Source organism: Rhinolophus ferrumequinum, chromosome 15, assembly GCF_004115265.2.
Source record: "Rhinolophus ferrumequinum isolate MPI-CBG mRhiFer1 chromosome 15, mRhiFer1_v1.p, whole genome shotgun sequence".
NCBI lineage: Eukaryota > Metazoa > Chordata > Mammalia > Chiroptera > Rhinolophidae > Rhinolophus > Rhinolophus ferrumequinum.
The window spans coordinates 33133149-33150695 of NC_046298.1; the positions used below are offsets into that span (position 1 = coordinate 33133149).

Here is a 17547-nt window from a genome sequence, read left to right on the forward strand (position 1 = left end):
CTCAAGGCTCAGAGAGGTTGAGTAGCTCACCCAAGGTCACACAGCATGGGAGGGAGCAGTAGAGACTCTGGCTTAGAAGCCTGGTCAAGGTGAGTGACTGCTCTAGGCCACGTAGCCCTGTCCAAGATCAGTGGACCATAGGTGCCTCTACATCTGCCCCCAGAAAATTGGCTCCTTTGGTAATAAAGTTGGCTCTTTCTGTCTTTTGGGTTTTGTCTTCTAAGGGAAGACAGCTATTTCCAGTAAAATGTGTGTATATGCAGGGGAGTGGGACAAGTTTAGGGTAGGGTGACACGTTTGATTCTTGCCTGGGTGGGTGGCCTGGGCAAGTGACTCAATATCCCTGGACGTCAATTTCTTCACAGTTCTGGCCTCCTCGGTCTTTGAGGAATGAGATGGGAGAGAAATGGGGACAGCACTGGGGGCTCAGGAGTTCTCTAGGGAGCACATATGTGCAGGGACAAGGGTCCCTGGGGCTGCCAGCTACCCAGGCTCCACGAATCCCACCAGCGTTGTTCCTGGACTGTTTTTGGCAAACAGCTCTGGTTTGTTGAAGCCCAGGACCCCATCCTATCCCCCAGTGATAGAGGTGGTTCTGAAACATTTGTCCTGTGGCCCTGGGCGTCCGTTCCATGGACTGCCCATAATTTTCACCAGAGCCAGAGGGAATGCAGAGGAAGTATGGGGTCCAGCCTTACCTGTCGCTGGACTGAGCTTCAGTTTCCACATCTGTAAAATGGAGCTGAAGATACTAAGACCTGCCCTGCAGGCCTTGGGCTCTGGCTGGCTCCCCTGAGGGCTCCACGTCCCTGCCCAGCTATGCCCACCTGGGCAGGACTTCTCAAGGTAGGAGTTCAGCACCCAGTCTCTAGACCACCAGCTTTGTGGCCCAGATTCAAATCCCAGCCCCACCCCAACATTGTCATGTCTCCTCTCTGAGCTTCCCTGCCCTTGTCCATGAAACAGGGAGTCACCAACTCCCAGGGCCCTTTTGTGAGCTGATGAGAGGGAGCTGGGTTCTTCACTCTGCAAAGGTAGATGTGCTGCCAGCTGCTGCTATCCCCATGGTGACAACCACCCTGGAACCTCCGCCCCTTCCAGCCAGGAGCTCTGGGCCAGGGTGCTGGGTGTGTGGACATAGCAGGAGGGAGCCTGAGAGAGGGAAGCCCCACCCCTCGGTTCCTCAGCTTGGGGGCTGGGGGTAGGGGGTGTGTTCCATCCTACCCCCCCAACAAGAAAGAAAGAAAGAAAAGGGAACTGTGATAAAAAGGGCGATAGGCCTGTGTGGTAGGGGAGTCCTATCGCTGTTATCTATCTGCCTGCTGCTCTGAGCGGTTCTGTTGTTTCCCCTTATCTCACCCACCAAAATGCCAGAAACAAAACGTGAGCGCGCACACACACACACACACACACACACACACACTCGCAAGCTCACTGCCCCACAACTCATGGAGCCCAAGAAAGTGGTAGCACTAGATCTAAGTTGAAACCCAGGGGGAGGTGGGTTCAGATTCTCTTAAAATCATCATTGTCATCATCATTTTGCAAAGGGAGCCAAAAAATAGCCCTCCCTGAGATGAGGCAGCTAAAATTATGAAGTTGCCCCCTATAGTCCCTCCCAGAAGGGAAGGACCCAGCTTGGGGGTCAGGGGAGCACAGGACTTGGGGCAAGATCCAGCTGTGCTGCTGCATCCTGACTGTGTGACCTTGGGTCAGTATCTTTCCCCCTCTGAGCCATTCCTAATTAGGAGTGGGGGCAGAACCTTAGAGGAAAAGGAAGAGCCTGAACTATATATAACCAAAGTCTAACCCATGCCGCAGGCAGCCCGTTGTGTCCCAGACTTGGGGCTCAGGTTACCCAGACCCCAGCATCCCCAGGACCTGCCCCCTCAGAATCTCCCCCTAGAGCCCAGCTCAGCACCCTCAGAGCCCAGGCCCCTTATCCTGCCACCCCAGAGTCTAGCATTCCCAGAGCTCAGGGCCCCCCTAGCAAGCCCCCCAGAGTCTGGCACTCCCAGAGCCCAGCACCCTTAGCGTGACCTCCCAATCCGGCCCACCCAACAACTTCCCCCCAGGCACCCCTTGGCCAGGGAACCAAGGTCCTTACCTGTGTGCTGGTAGCCAATGGAAATGGGTCATGCAAATAAGCATGAGTGAGACCCAGGGATTGGCTGAACACTGTGTGGGGCGGGGCCTCCTCAGAGAGGGTGGGTCCTCCTCCATTGGATGCCCTTATTATGGGGTACAGTGTCCCATCCCAGACCTTGCCTCAGTGGTAGAAATCCTCCCTTCCTCCTCCCCCAACTCTGACAGGGTGGACCTTGTTCCAAGCCTTACTGCCAGAGCCACCCATCTGCCTGGGTGCAGGAGGATGGACAGGACAGGCTGGCCTTTAGATAACCTGCTGACCCTCAGAGCCCCGACACCCACAGCATGAATTGGGGGGCCAGGACTTGTGTGTTCCTGAAATCAGCACTGCCAATTCTGACTCCCAGATAGAAACTCCAAGTTCAGAAGTGGGATGGGGACAGCTCAAGGCCAGCCAGCTCCCCCTCCTACTCCCTTTGGGCACCTCCAGACCCTGTGTGTGCTGTCCCCCGACTCTGCCCTCCTCTGGCTATGATTTCTGTCCAGAACCGTGTTCTGCCAGGCTCTTTGTAGCACTATCTACAAGAATGACAGTCCCAACCCGTGTCCCAGACCCGTGTCCCAGACCTGCCTCCCGTTCTGTAAAGGGGAGGGCCTGGTCTCCGCCTCGCAGAGCAGTTTCTGTACCCTCCAGCAAAGCAAGGCCTGTCACTCTGGACCTCAGGTTCCCCACCCACGCAATGACGAGGTTCGCTACACTTTCTGTGTCTGTGGCATGTTCTAAAAACTTGGGGTCTTCCAGAGCTCCCATTTTCAGAAATTTACAGGACAGGAGACTTCTGTCTGTAGGAAGTGTTCGAGCAATTTGGGGGGATTCTCATTGTGTTCAAAAGCACTTTGCACCCCATGTGATATTTTGTCGGCCAGACGGAGTTCAGGTAGGCCAGACAAGCCCACAGCCTGGCCAGAGGCCCCCCCCACCCAGCTCCCACAGTACCGGCAGGGCTCCGTGACCCGAAAACCAGCCACAGGCGTGGGTGTTTTCAAAAATGCGTAAGTGGAAAATAGCAGAGGGGTGAGGAAGGAACGAGTTTGGGCTGAGATCTAAGGGGAGGAAACAGCCAGAACCAGGCTGCTACTGTGTGATCTCAGCTGAGCCCCTTACCTCCCTGGGCCTCCGTTCTCCACCCCGTAAGATTGGGTGGTGGTGCCTCCTGGGTGGGGGTGTGAGGGTCAGAGGGACCCAGAGCACAAGGGTGACAGGACAGTCCAGGCAGCCTCACCGGAGAGAAATCTCCTAACACCGGCCTGAAATCTCTCCAAGAGGGGCCCCCATTCTACTACCAACTCTGTCTCCCCCAGGACAGTGTAGGGCATATAGTAGGTGCTCAGTAAATCCTCCCTTGATTGATTTATATCTTGGGTTTGTTTTTATCTACAAACCCAAGGGAAAAAGGAAACTGGAAGAAAAAAATAGTGCCTGCAAGTGAACATGTCATGGACAGAGGCCTAAAGCATGGGAGCTGGGGTCCTTACTAGTGGACAGTGAGGTCCCCATCCCAGAGGCAGAGCTGGGGTTCACTCCTTCGGGGTTTGGGTGCCTGGGACAGACAAGCTGACCTCTAACTTGTACTGAGCACCTACTGTGTGTGGGGCCTGGACCAGGGATCCCGGTGACTTTCACAGGCAGGACCTGGGTCCCTGCCCTCATGGAGCTCCAGGCTGGTGGGGAGATAGAGAAGCAAAGACTCCCTAACAATGGAAGAACCGCAGTAGCTGGGGGGCTGGTGGTCAGAGGAGGATAGGTGGCCACATTGAAGAAAACTCTAAGCAGAGACTGATGGCATGGTGGCATGTGTGGGGAAGAATGCTGGCGGAGGGAACAGCAGAGGCAAAGCTCTGAGCAGGGAATGAGCTATCACAGCAGGAGACGTGCCAGCCCCCTGCCATGCATGGACCAGCACAGCTAGGTCCCAGTTCAAATGCCAGCACCATCTCCAGGGCAGCCACACGGCCTGTGGGCCCAGAGTGTGAGCTGGGTACACGAGAACTATATGGCTCCTCCCCTCCCTTCTCCATCCCGCTTTCCCTCCCTCTCTTCTCCCTCCTCTTCCTCCTCCTTGTGTACCCGACTTTTCCTCTCCACTTACTTTGCGCTGGCCTGATGGGCTTGGGGAGTCCAGATTAAGCAAAGGTTTGGCACGCCAAAGGGTTTGCCTCAAAGCTGTCATGTCCAGGCCCCAAGGTGACCGTCAGCATCATGGCTCTCATTCACCCTAAAGATCAAAGTTGCCAATTCTGGAGCCACATGCCCTGGGTATAAATCCCGGCCCACCACTCGCTGGGTCCCCTTGGGCCAATCACTAAAACCCCTGAGCCTCAGTCTCCTGTGAGATGGGGATGGGGCCCTCCGAGGTCATGAGGAGACCATTAGGGGCTGTGTGGACCATGCTTCACCCAGGCCTGGGGCTCGATCCAGTCTTCCTTGGTATTCCTGGGCTGCAGGGCATGGAGCTGGATGCCAGGGAAGCCCCAGTCCCCTCCTCGGGGCCAAGCTATGACCAGCAGCAGAACTTTTCCCAGGGTCATTCATGGGATAGGTGAGCTGGTCTGTCCTGCCTCCTGGACCTGACACAGCCCCAGCATCCCACCCCTGTGTGTGGACATAGGACCAGACCCCAGCAAGCCCTGGCCTCAGTCTCCACATCTGGCAAATGGCCTGAGGCAGTGTGGTGGTGGTGGGGAAGGCCAAGTCACTGCAGAGAGCTGTGCACATAGGTAGGGAGGGACTTGTGTCTCTGAATCCCCAAGGAAGGGAACAGGCACTTATGGAGCACATGCTGCGTGCTCCTTGGCAACGGGTGGCAGATATTTTTTAATTATAGTGAAATATACATAAAATTTATCATTATAACTTTCAAATGTACAATTTAGTGGCATTAAGTACATTCACAAGGTTGTGGAACCATCATCACTATCCATTTCCAGAAACCTTCCATAATCCCAACAGAAACTCAGTCCCCATTGAACTCTAAGTCCCCACTCCACCCCCAGCCCCTGCAGCCTCCATTCTACTCTCTGAATTTGAGGCTGATGTTTTAACTCCCAATTTTCAATTGAGGAAACAGACTCAGGGTGGGTGAGGGCCCTGCCTGGTGGGATTTGAACCCAAGTATCCCCTACTTCAGCTTCCTTGACATTGTGGATGTGGGCCCCCTGGGAATGGGGCACACGGGGCCAGGAGGTACGAGGCCAGGAGGTGCGGGCTCAGGCCCTGCAGAGCTGCCAACTCCCCATGGGACTGGAGAGGTTTCTTTATATGTGCAATGGGAGCAGAGTAGATTTGTTGCTTGGGACCTGGCCACACCCAGCAAGGGAAAAGGCCAGCCTAGAGGACCGGCTTCTTCCTTCCTCCCTGCACACCATCCCCAGAGCACTGGAGAAACAGCCCAGGCTGGCTGCCAGGAGTCTGGACACTCGAGTCTCCCAGGCCTGGGTGTGCTCCTGACCACAGAGCTTCGGGACAGCCTGGCCTGGAAGAGGAGATGAGAACCGCCCACCCAAGGGGTGACTGAAATCCCGAACCCAGGCCTCCCTGGGCCGAGTTCCCCCTCTCTCCGGAGGCAGCCCTTCAGTGATGTAGGCAGTGGGAGGCCTCTCTCGGGCGGCTGTGCGGCCAGTTCCAGTGCCCACAGCTGAGAGAAGAGTCTGGAACTGAGGAGGGCTCGGTGCCTGCCTGTCCCTCCTTGGGGTCTCCTGGCCCCAACTATCAGATGGCAGGGCCCTGTCACACTGGGGCCATGTCCCCTTCCAAGAAGCAGTCTGCTGCCCTTTGACATGGGGGCCGCACAGCAACAGCTCCAATTGCCAAAGCCCCACTCCCATCTATCAGCCGTACCGACCCATCTGGAGAGAGAGTCTCTCTGGAGCCAGTGGCACCCCGTTTTCTTGGGCACTATTTCCCGTCTCCTGCCCAGGCCTCCTCTTGCTCTGTTCTATGCCATGACCTTGGCTGCCTGTGCCACACACCATGCGCTGACCAACACCCTCACCCCACACTGTGGCTTTGCCCCTTCACATCCCACCAGTCACGTGCCGGGGTCTTTGCCACGTGGCCCCAAGTGTGTTCTCCCTGACCCCCCCCCGCCCCCACCCCAGCTCATGAGTGGCCTGGCCCCTCCCCACCAGGCTCAGGCCACGTGGTCTGTGTCCCCTCCCCCGGGAGTATTAGTAATCGGTCCTCGGAGTGAAACAATCTCGTGTAATCTATCAGTGGCTATCGGGCCCATCGGAGGGCGGGGAGTGGCCAGGCCCAGAGATGGCGCCAACCTCCAGCGTTGATAAAGTTTCCGAGCTGAGCGGAGATGAATGTTGAGTAAGTGCAGGCCGCGCGATAGGATGTGGACTTGGCAGGCCCGGAGCTCCGGCTGAAACCAATCTCTCCCCTATCAGCCGGGCTGGGCTTTCTCAGGCCCCGCTCTTTCTTCCCACCTCCTCCGCCTCCCCTTTCTCTGCCTCGCCCTGCCCGGCCCCTGCCCCTGGGGACAGGGCTGGGGGACCAGCCCACTGGCCATGGTCCTGGCCCGAGAGAGGGGGCAAGCTCAGGGCAGAGGAGGATCCTGATGGAGGCCTAGCAGGTGGCACCCCGCAGGGGTTGCCTGGTGGTGGGGGCCACCCACAGGCGCTGCAGTCTAGTGCCCAGTCTTCTGCTTAGCTCCCCAGGTGCCTGCCAGCTGCCTTATGCTCCCGCCCCTCTCCCTCCCCAACCCCCACCGTGTTCCCCTGCAGCACCAGAATCCGCCAACCCTTCCCTGATTCCAGGATTTTGCATTGACAGTTCCTTCTGCCCGAAGTGGTCTCCCCTATTCACAGTCACAGCTTTAATATTGCCTCCTCCTCCAAGAAGCCCTTGCTGACCACCCCTATGCCCACCTGCCAGTCTGCGTCCTGTACCACCGTAGCTCTTCATGAGATCTGAGATTCGTGTCCACCCCCCACCCAGGATGTTCACACACACATACACACACCCATCTGGACCTGTTTGCTCACGGTTGATCCAGCACGCGGCAGGTGTTCAGGAACTGGTAGAAGGAGTCACAGTGCTCCTGGGAATAACCCACACCTGGGGGGTCTTCACCTCCTACAAAGTCCTTCTCGTACACTCCCTGTAACAGCACTACAAGGTCAGTGCATCAGTACCCACTTGCCAGATCTGTAAACCAAGGCCCAGAGCCATATGCCCAGGACCCCAACCCGACCTTGGTTCTGCCTTGCCCTGAGCAGCTGTGTGGGCAGATGGCCCAAGGCCTGTGATGGGGCCAGGTGAGGGCTTGTGTAGTGCTCTCTGCTTCAGTTTCCTCATCTGTAGAGAGGAACCAATTTCCTCACAGGCTTGTGCTGAGGAGAGTCCTGGCAGAGCTTCATAAACTGTTGAGGGCTATCCAGTGTGTCCCAGGGATCTAAGCCAAAGGGGGCACAGCTCCTGGAGGGAGGGGTACCAGCCATTGTGCACCCCTGCTGACCCTGTACCACAGCCAGGGAGGCAGGCAGCGCCTCCATATGGTGGAGAGGGGTATACTTGCCCTGGACCACGGAGCGAATAGCTGGCAGAGCCCAGGCCCTGGCCTCAGGAAACAGACAGGGGCTGAGGGTCGGAGTTGGGGGCAGACATGGCAGTCACATGGCGATCAGGGAATGGACGCGGAAAGCATGCAAGGCATAGGCAGGGCTTCTCCAGACCTATCTGTGATACAGGGCCAGGGAGGGAAATTGAGGCCAGGTGAGAGAAGAGACAAGGCTTCAGGCCTGGGAGTCTGCAGACCTAGGTTCGAACCCCCCCCCCCCACTTCTATAAACAGAGTGGGTGGGGGAGCGTAGGGAACACTGGGCTCAGGGCAGGGCACAGGAGAAGGGAGCAGGCAGGCCACCTGCCCACTCTCCTAGCTGTGAGGCCTTGGGCCAGTTTCTCTACCTCCCTTTGCTTCAGTTTCCCCATCTGTAAAATAGGGTAACAGTAAGTTGATGAATCAGGGATCAAAAGTGCTTTGTGGTTAAATCCTTAGAACTGGGCCTGCTGTGGAGGCCGCTCCGCATGCTGCTGCTGTGACTGTTGTCGTTATTGCTGCTACTGTCGTCACTATTACTGCTGGAGTTCACTCCTGCCTGCAGGGGCCAGGCCGGTAGAGGCCCCAGCGCTGCCTGGGATTCCTCCTGCCCCGCGAGGCCATGCAGGGAGTGCCTGGCTCACCCTTGGCTCCCGCTGGGCGTGGCCCCTGGACCGGAGCAGTTAAGCCCCCCAAGTTCCGCCTGTCGGTTACAGCGCTGGCCACAGGAGGAAGTGGTGGTGGCTGGGGGGCGGGATATGGATGCAGCACCCCCTTGCCGGGTGTCAGTACCCTATCTCCCTGCATCTCATTCCTCCCAGCCTGGAGCCCCCATCCCGCCCAGGCCTCAGAGACCCCAGGCAGGGCAGGCCTGGCTTATCTTCTACCAGTGGCAGGAGGTGGCATGTCCCTGTTTCGGTGCTCAGCCCCTGGTCATCCGCCCTGAACACATGGGCTCAGACCCCAAGACTCCCCCCTGGGGCCAAACCAGACTCCCCTTGCCCCTGTGCCTCAGTCCTATTCCTGGGGGGGCCAGGAGGCCCCCAGCCACACCTGGGGATGGTGCTGTTCCAGAGCTGGGGTGCTGGCATGGGGTGCAGTCCATGGGAAGGGTTTGGCTTTGGCACTGAGAGAGGTGGGGAGCTGTGGAGCGGGGGAGCTTGAGTAGAGGAAGGCGGGTGGAGGTTTCCAGGTAAACATCACCCCTGAGCCTGAGTGCAGTGGGGAACACAGGTGCAGACAACTGCCCACCAGAGAGTGTGTGCTTACAATCTGCGCTGACAGCCCTAGGAGGAAGGACCTGGCAAGCTAACCACTGGGTGGCCAGGGAGGGTGAGGCCTAAGGAGGAGAGGGTGGCCACAGGGCGAGGGGAGCCTGAAGCCTAGGAGGGGGTCCTCCTGTCCCAGAGGTGACACGGGTGGACAGCAGGTCTCATTTCTGCACCTGGGGCTGCTCTTGATTACAGCAGGCCTCCTAGGCATAAGGAGGACACAGGGACAAGATACCCACATGAGCACGGTCGCTCATAATGACGACAGTAGCAGCAATAACTTTACCTGTCACCCACCCGCTGTCTGCCGAGCAGAAGGTTTATTTTGTCCCTGACACCCAGGCCTCCCTCCACACCCTTGCAGTGAGGTCTGGTGTAGCCAGCCCAGCTGCCAGGCCTGTGACAGAGTCAGAAAGTGGGTGTGGGGAGAAGGAGGAGGAGGGAAGCGGGGACAATGAACATTCAAGTGGGGGTGCAGGGAGGGAGGGCAGAGGCCCAGGGACCTGGATTGTCTGGGTTTGGGGCCCGAGAGAAAGGGGCTGGGTGGCTGGGGTGTGGGAGAGTTGACAAGGAAAGGTGATAGAGTGTATCTTTGCATGAGACTGGGCCACAGGAGCCCCGGGTTTTATTGGGGTACATAAGACTGTCCTTCCCTTCTTTCAATGAACACTTACGCCTTTAAAAGCTGAGGATGAATTTTACTGTATGTGAATTACATCCCCATAGGATATTTGTAATTTGTTAGAAGCTGGAGTAGGTCCCTGTAGCTCTTGTCCATTAGAGCCTGGGTCTGTGTTCCCAGAGGGTATGCTTAGCCTTCTCCCCTGGCACCGCCAGTTCGTGCTTGATTCTGAGGGCATCTGTTTGCCCTCAGATGGCCCAGAGAGTGTTGTGACAGCGACAGCCATCTCTAGCCTGGCTTACATGGGACAGTCGCACTCACCAGCACCTCTGGGCTTGGCCTGGGTGCCTACTGGGCTATGAGCTCTCAGCCTGGCAGTTATACACAGCGTGACGGGGAGACAAAGGCCCAAGAGGTGCAAGGGTCTAACACTCAGATGTCTGGGCCTCTGGAAGAGCAGTGTGAGCTCCCCATTGCAGGATGCGTTCAAGCAACATCTGGCTGACCTTTGGTGAAGAAGTAGCGTCAAGCTGCTCAGTCCCCATGACTCCTCTGCCCCAGGCCTACTTGTGGAGTTGGGATGGGGTGGGGCGTGGGGGTGAAGGCGGGGCAGGCAGGACCAGTGCTAGAGGGCGTCTGGGCCCAGGTCCTCAGCACACGCAGAGGTTCAGACACTCACTCTGCCCTCTGCGGGATAGGCTGCCCGCTCGAATAAGCCAAGATTATCTTGCCAACATCCTCTTGTGGTCGCCCAAGCTGTCATCGGGGACTGATCCTGGGTTGATGAGAGCCACTGGCAGGCCACAGCAGGGGCCTGTGGGCCCCTCCTCGTCCACGCCCATTGAGGCCCCAGAGACCCTTCTGCTGGCACCACGTGCCTCTCCAAAAGCACTCCATCCTGGTGACCCTGGTGCAGTCCTTGAAAACGGGGCACATGCCACCAGGGCTACTGGGCTGGGCGGTGCCTTCCTTGAAGTTGACTGCAGGGGGGGGTCACACTTCATCCTCCCTCTGGGCACTGGGGGGCAGGCAGGGAGCATCAGCTGGCCAGCTCCTCCCCACCCTCACTCCTCCTCCCCCCCGGGAAAATCAAGAATCGCACAAAGGACTCGCAAATAAATGCGAGGCTTCTGGGACATGCAGACTGGGGGAGGAAGAGTTCGCTGAGGGGTGAGGAGGCCTTAACTGGATAGAGAGGAAGTGACAATGTCCTGGCAGAAGGACAGTGTGGGCTGAGGCCCCGTGGATGACGGGCCAGGGCAGCAAAAGGGGTTTAGTCGTCCTCCTGGGATAAGGATGGAACAGGGAGGATCTAGGGCCCAGAAGGGGACCTGCTGATGGACTGGGCCCCACTCTGGCAGTGGTGTGGAGAGAAGGGGGCAACTTCAGGCCACATTTAGGGAGGTGGAGTGGATGGTATGTAGACCCACCAAGATTACCAGTCTCCATGTGTCATCTGTGCCTGGCCTCAGTGTCCTGGTAGGAAGTGGGCATGAGAGGACCCATTGGGAAGGTCGTGCTAGGGTCTGGCTGGGTGCCCAGGAGGCCGTCCTAGAGCTCTAGCCTCCTCCTGTGAGTACCTGTACCTCTCCAGAGAGCTCCCAGCCTTCTGCGGCTGCAAGCTGCTAGGAGGCAGCGGGCCAGGAACCTGCTTCTGTTCCAGATGTTAGAGAAGCTGTTGAAGAAGTTCTGATTAAGTGAAACCCTTTCCCCAGGCTTTGTAACTTCCACTGGGGGCCTAGAACCTGCTCCCCGTGCCAACCCACCTTCCCTATCAGAAGCCCCATTGGGCATGCTCCAGCCCCCAGTAGGTAACACAAGCCAACCTCACCAGCCAGGGGGCGTCTGGGGCCGTACCGTGCATGCAGGGCCCTGCCTTCATTGGAGCCCCATATGCTGGATTCCCTCCTGCTCGTCTGAGCTTGGTTCTGACCCCCCCACCCCGTCCCCACCCAGTGCTCCCTTCTTCTAACCTGCTTCTCTTCGCTCAGCTGCTTGTCAGAATTGTGCATAAAGTATAAGTCACTTGGTCCCAAGGGGCCTGGACAGTGCGTGGAGGCTGCGTACTGGGGGGGTGTAGCTAACAGGTGGGTGCTGGGCCAGAGCAGCCCGCTTTCCCAGTGCTCAGTGACTCAGTTTCCCTGTATGTCAAACACTAGCCAGATCTCCTATATGGGCGGGGGCTTAAGAGCACCCAGTCCTGCTTGCCAGGACCCAGGGGAAGGAGTGCTTCACCAGAGGTCATGCTGCCCACTGCCGAGAGGTCAGGCTTCAGACCCAGCTTTGTCTGCCGGGCCCCTGGCATGGCTGGGTCCCCATCACCCTGAGCTCCCACAGCACAGCTCCCTCAGGGAAAGCAGGGCTGTCCTCACTGCCTCTCTGTCCCCGCCATGGCCTGAGCTACCCGCTACCCAGCAGTGGGAAAGTCTGAATCTGTTGCTATTTTCTCTCTGTTATCGGGGCCTTATCTGGCCGCTGTGCTGCCCAGAGGCCAGGGTCTCTCTCCTGGCAGCGCCATGCCCCCGCCCACCCACCAGCTGCCCAGGGCCAGCGAGACAGGAGTCCAGGCCTTCTGCCAGGTTCATGGGGGTGGAGGGGGCAGGTCTTTTTCTTCAGCTTGCACTGCCCTCCCCAGCCCTAGCCCCTCAGCCACCCCATACCTGTCCACCCTCACCCCTACCCCCAGAGGGTCAGGTGGCACCCCCTTGGAGAGTTGAAACAATAACAACAGTTGTAATAATAACCAACCACAAGTCTGTGCTCAGCACCCACTGACACCACCTCACTGAATCCTGACCCCAGCCCATGACACGAGGCTGCTTTCGTCCCTGGCTTTCCGGAAACCAGGCTCAAGGAGACATAGCCTGCACAAGCTCACCAGTCTCAGCCTCCTGCTGTTCCTTCTGCCCAGAATGCTTTTCCCTGGCTCCCATTGCAGGCAACCTCCCTGTCCCTTTCCAGATTGCCACTTGCTTGTTGCCTCCTCCAGGAAGCCATCCCTGACTAGCACCTCCATCTCTCTTTTGTGGCAATGGCCACACTTACATTTTTCACGTTTCTTTCTTGGGGGCAGGGTCTCCAATGCCTTTGGTACTCGGTGGACTCATGAAAGGTTTGATGAGTGAATGAAGAACTGGGCTAGTGAATTGTTGAGTGAGTGAAGGAAAAAAAAATGATTGAAAATTAGGTCATCAGAACACAGGTCCACCCACGCTCCAGGGTCTGCCTTGTACCTCTCTCCCACCTCTGCAACTCCCCAGGCAGGCCGGGATATAGGTGGGGGAGGAGCAGAGCACGTGGTCCTCTAGTGTCCACCCTGACCCTAGGCCAGCCGGCCTGCATTCAAAATCGAGCCCTGACACAGGAGGGGGTGCCTGAGCAGCTACCTGCTCTTCTTTCCTCCCCTGTAAGTTGGGACTATAGAGGACCTTCCCAGAGAGGCATAACCAACCCGTGCAACGGGCAGGCACAAGGGAAAGACCGCACCCGTGGTCAAGCCCCAACCCAAGTGGGGGCTCACTGGGACTTTGCCCTGGTTCTTTCACGTTTCCAATGACCTGGAGGGGGACAGTGAGAGTTCCCCAATTCGACACAGATACAGTCTGCAGGGACGAGGGGGTCTTCGCCCAGGGCTTCAGACTCCCGATCCAATGCTCTGCACCCATCTGCACCCACCTGGTAGATCCGTCTGGGGGTATTTTGTCCCCTCCTCAGCCACCAGCTTTCTTCAAGGCAGTCATTCAAAAGGACCCCCCAGCTGCCTGGCCATTCCAAGCCGGGAGGGGGTCGTTAATCGTTGCAGCTGGGGGACTTGGAAGGAGTTGGGATCCTCCCGCTGCACAGAGCCTGTCTTCATAATTCAGTTTTAAAGCATGAAAAAAGGGAGTTGATGAAATTCCGCTATCAGTGCTGAGCCAATATGCAAAATATCTCACCCCCAATCAAATAGCTATTATGTTTTCATTTCCATTTCGGCGTCCAGCTTAATGAGCAGGAGACGGATCGGCGCGTGGGCGTCTGCTCATCGTGATAACCAGGGGGGCTCCGGGCAGCGGGGGCCATGTTGCCCTGGCCGATGGTGACCACTCTGTCACCCGTGGGCTCCCCCGGATAGGTGCCCAGCCTCTCCCGCCTGCCGAGTAATGGGACCAGCATTGCCCCTGCTCTAGGTTCAGCCACAGCGGGTGCCTCTGGCACAGAGAAGGGCTATGGCCTGAGCCAGTGTCCAGAAGGGTGGCGTGTTGGGGGCGACTCCTGCCCTTCCCATCTCCCCTCGCTCCCCACCAAAGCTGCCCCGCCCACGCCCATGAGCAGGTCAGTTCACCCTGCTGGGCCTCAGTGAACTCATCTGCAAGGCGGTCCTGCCGTGCGCTTCGCTCTGGGAGGTGCTGGGAGGCACACTTGTCCATCACTGCTGGCTCCCCCCCCACCCCCACCCCCACCACCGTCCTGCTGTCCTCTCCCACCTGCTGTCCTCTCCCACCGCTCCTCCGCTCCTCCGAGAACCCTGTCTGGCTGCCCGGGAGTGTGCCCCACCCTCTCCACACACATTCCCCACCATCCCTACGCCCGTTGGCTACAGCCGGGTGAAGGGGATAACGAGGACGTGGTAAGATGCGCAGCACAGGGCTCACGTGGGCGGTACTTAATACTAGCACATCCTCCCGCACCCCACCATTTCCCAGGCCCTACTGGGCAGTGGGTGGTGGTAACCAATGGTGATAACAGTTGATGTTTGGGGTACACTTACTGTGTGCCAGCCCTGAGCTAAGCTGGAATAGAGGTGACACTACATTTCATCCTGCCAGGTAGGAGCTGTGTGGTTTCTGAGCACAAACAGGCAGAGTGACTTGCCTTGAGGTCACACAGCAAGGATACCTCCTGCCTGATCATGGGTTGGCCTGGCTCAGCTGTTGGGTTCTCTGGGCAGAGAGGGTCCCACAGGGGCAGGCGGGGCTCTTTCCTAGCACAGGGCACCCAGGAAGCATGACATCTCATTGACACCCCCAGCCAGCAGAGAAACCTTCCTACCTGAATCCCTGGTGGATCGGGGACCCAGGTGGCCCCAGGGGTGTCACAGGGGCTGAAGCAGGGGTGACGTGGCACACGTGTGGGGTAATGAGGTGGGCGTGGGGTGGAATTCGCCGTGCCACCTCCTGGCTGTGGGCTTGTAGCGATTTGCTGGTTGGCAATTGTCTCCTGCATTATCAGAGCTGTTTTAATTGTGCTGGAACTGAATTAGCGGCATTAGAATAAATTGCCGAGGCCGACAGCCTCTTTCTTCACGCTCATCGTCTCGCCTTTGTGTGGAACATGGGCCTTTGTTCTCCATAAATGGACCTGCCAGGGGCTCAGGCCTCCTTGGGTGGCTGAGGCCCACCTGGGCGAGGCACCCAGTCGGGGCGGCTGTCCTAGGGGCCTGGCAGATATAGGGAAGGGAGTCAGCTGTGTGCCCAGCATTGGCCAAGCCCCAATACTCTGGTCCCTGCTGAAAACAGGTGGCTTCATACCTATTCTCCTGAGCAGGCCCCTGAGGCCCTAAAGTTCCAGAGACATTCAGCAGGAGGGGCCACAGCTCTGGGGCACCGCCTCCAGCTCTGAATGAGACACGAAGACATCAGGCCTTCTAGAAAAGGGCCAGCGAATGGGCTGACACCAGGACTGGGTGCTGGCCCCATGCCTGGCAGAGCCGGCTCAGGGCTACCCCACAGGAGAGGGAGTGGAGGCCAGCCTCCACTGCAGCCTCTGCTTGCCTGGCCCGGAGTGTGCCAAGGGAGGTCATGGCGGGGCAGGCCTCCCACCTGTCACAGGGGCACGAGTTGGACCGGTCTGGGGTGTGCCCTGCCTGCCATGGAGCCTGCCCGTGTGGGCGCATGGAGGAGAGCACAGAGGCTTAGCCCGAGGCTGGTTCTGTGTGGTCTGAGTAATTACAGCTCTGAAGTGTCCCGGGGAGGCTGGGACTAGTCAGGAGCTGAATCCAGAGGTCTGCGGCTGGGAAATGACCCCGCTACCTCTGCCAGGACCCTCTGTGGCTCCCCAGTGTCCCCAGGATTAGGATCCATGCTTTCCGCAGCCTCTCGGTCAGCCTTGACTCCGCCCTCCTTCTTCCTCTACCACACCACAGCCTGTCCTGCTTCTGAGCCTTTGCACAAGCTGCCCCCTCTGCCCTCTTCTCAGCTGTCAGCCTCGTCAGCATCATACCAATGTCGTCCCCTCTGAGATCTGCTGATAGCATCTCTGCCTGTTTCTCTCTCTCTCTCTCTCTCTCTCTCTCTCTCTCTCTCTCTCTCTCTCATTTACCTCCCTCCCTTACAGCACATTTATAGTTTTCTGTTGTTTCGGTTTGGGGCCCATCTGTTGTTTGTCTCCCCTGCCAGCCTAGAGGTCCCCCTCAGAGTTCAGAGGTCCTGTCTTTAGATGTTGGTAGAAGGCAGGAAAGGCATCTGCCCCACCAGGAACGACTTAGTTTTTACTACTGTAGCCAGCCGTCATCCACCTGTGGTTAGAGAGGTAAGCTGAGCAAAGAGAAATCAGCTTTCCACCTCCCTACTCCATGTAAATTGCTAGATTTTGAAAGTCAGCCTGGGAACTGGGCCACAGCATTGCTCATTCTGTCATAGCCTCGTGGGTCTCCCTGTCTGTCCTGCTGCCATGAGCCAACTTCTGTGGCCCGTGTTGGACGCTGGCTGCTTGCACTGTTGGTACTCGATGGGCAGGCATCTAAGGTATCAGCAAGCCCCATCTCCCTCTATCAGCCACCCAAACAACTCCTTTCTGCCCTGGAAAACCGGGCAAAGGAGGAGAGTGAGGGCACCGGGAAGGAGCACACCAGCAATTTGGTGAGAAGCTTCTGAAACTGGACAAATTTTGGTCCCTCTGCGTGTTTTTCCAGGGAGAAGGCACTGGATTTCATCAGATTCCCAGAGGGGTCATAACATACAAAAGGTCAGGAGCTACCAGCCACAAAGGTGTGAATCCCAAGCAAGTCTCCCTCTGCTGCTACTTGCTCCAGGGCTGGGGGGCTCAGCCCTTAAGAAGTGGCCATTCCATTCCTCCCAGATCAGGCCTTCCTTCTGGTGCCTTCTGTTACTGTCACCAGCCAGAGCAAGCCCCATTCTACTCCATCAGGTACCTCTGATGTCTGAATTTGCAGATGTTGCCATGGCTTCTAGACTTTTCTTCTTGCTCGTTGTCTTCAACAGCAAGAGGGCCTGGCTGCTTCAGGCTCAGTGGCTTGGGCCCAGAAGTGCACTCCCCACTCCTGAGTAGACACAGCTGGGGTCCATGAGTCACGATGTTCCCCATGTCACACTTGGAAGATGAGTGTCATCTCCCTGATGACCAGTGGGTGGAGAGGCCAGGGCAGGTGGCTGCAGAGGAGGAACTTGGGGAGGTACAGTAAGTCCTCACGTAATGTCCTCTATAGGTTCCCTGATTTTAAGTGAAATGATGTAACGAAACCAGTTTTACCCTAGGCTAACAGAAATAAGCCATAGTTTGATTTCTGTAGCATCTCATCAACATTATAAGGAAACGATGTCCATCCAGGACCTGCTATAATTGGGGCAGGACGCAGCCTCACCGACAGACAGTGATAGAGGGGGCCTAGGGATTTGGGGACCAGGTGGGGTTCATACATCATGTCTTGGGGGCCCCTGGTCGCCACTGTTCTCTCTGCCCACCACACTGGCACCGTCCGTCTGACCTCGGGGCAGAAGTTGCCACCCTGTTCTGCACTCGGGCTTGGCAGGTCCAGCTTCAACACCCTTACAGGGGGTCTGGGGTCACGTCATTTGGACTCTCAGCTGCCGTCTCACCTGTATGGGCTCCGTGGGGCACCCCCTATAAGAGCCTCTAAGGGGAGATGGGGATTGGAATTAGGGGGCCCCAGACCTGTGGCACTCCAGCCCCCGGAGGTTGACTGCAGACACGTGTGCATTCACCTGTGCGCCATCAACCAATT

The 17547-nt window shown here is 57.6% G+C and overlaps 1 protein-coding gene across 1 annotated transcript in view; it reads left to right on the plus strand.

Moving 5' to 3' along the window:
- Window positions 1-17547, plus strand: part of ZFPM1 (zinc finger protein, FOG family member 1) — a 74694-nt gene that overhangs the window by 11872 nt on the left and 45275 nt on the right. The gene's annotated exons all lie outside the window — the stretch shown is intronic.